The sequence below is a fragment of the Olea europaea genome, chromosome 10 (genome assembly GCF_002742605.1).
Source record: "Olea europaea var. sylvestris chromosome 10, O_europaea_v1, whole genome shotgun sequence".
NCBI lineage: Eukaryota > Viridiplantae > Streptophyta > Magnoliopsida > Lamiales > Oleaceae > Olea > Olea europaea.
Window position 1 is genome coordinate 36837785 of NC_036246.1, and position 1296 is coordinate 36839080.

A 1296-nucleotide genomic window follows, 5' to 3' on the forward strand; every position below is an offset into this window, starting at 1 on the left:
TCCCCTTTATATCTGCAATCGACCATCCAATAGCTGTTTTATTCTCCCTTAACACCTGAAGTAATTTCTCTTCCTCTACCTCACTGACAGTGCTTGATATAATAACCGGTAGTGTAGAAGATTCCCCCAGGTACGCATATCGAAGATGTGGTGGCAGTTGTTTGAGTTCCAATTTGGGCAGTTTCACAATAGATGGCACTGATTTTGCAATCCTAGTTCCCAGCTCTTCATAGTAGCGTCTGCGCATATATGGTTGGTTACTCTCTAAAAATCGAGCACATGTCTCAATCTCACTTGATTCAGAATGGGGGGATTGTGAATGTGCAATGCATGCCTCGTATGCATCGGAAGGATGATGCAGCCGAAATGTGTCTTGAACTATTCGGTCGACTACATCGATCTGGAAACAACTGTCTGACTCGGTAGGGAATTTCATTGCTTTGAACACGTTGAATGAGATTTGCTCGTCACCGAGCCTCAATATCAGCTGCCCCTTCTGAACATCTACAATCGCTCTCCCAGTAGCTAAGAAAGGTCGCCCCAAAATGAGTGGAACATCCTTATCTTCTTCCATGTCCAAGATAAGAAAATCGGCTGGAAATATGAACTTCTCCACTTTTACCAGCACGTCTTCAATGATTCCTCTTGGATGTGTAAGGGATCTATCTGCTAACTGCAATGTCACTGTTGTGGCTTTTGCTTCTCCCAAGACGAGTTTCCTGAAAATAGAAAGAGGCATTAGATTAATACTTGCACCTAAATCACACAAAGCTTTATCAAAATGATAGTCTCCAATAGTGCAGGGTACAGTAAAACTCCCTGGATCTTTTAGTTTTGGAGGTAGCTTTCTCTGGATTCTGGCGCTGCATTCCTCAGTCAACATTACTGTTTCGTGTTCTTCTATCTTTCGCTTGTTGGAGAGGATATCCTTCAGGAATTTTGCATAGCTCGGCATCTGGACAAGTGCTTCAGCAAATGGGATGTTGATGTGCAGTTTCTTGAAGACTTCAAGGAACTTACTGTATTGCTGATCCATTTTATACTTTCTCAACCTTTGTGGAAACGTAATAGGAGGCTCATGAGGGTTAACAGGATTAGTATTTTTACCCTGTGATGTCTTGGAATTTCTCTTAACCTCATCTCCTGTTGCATTGTTAGTTTTCTCCACAATTTCTTCCTCCAAGGTTGGCGTTGATTCCTTGTTGGCTCCCGAACTTTTTACATGTGGTTCCGGCAGTTGTACTCCACTTTTGGTTGTTATAGCCTTTGCATGTTCCTTAGGGTTAATTTTAGTAT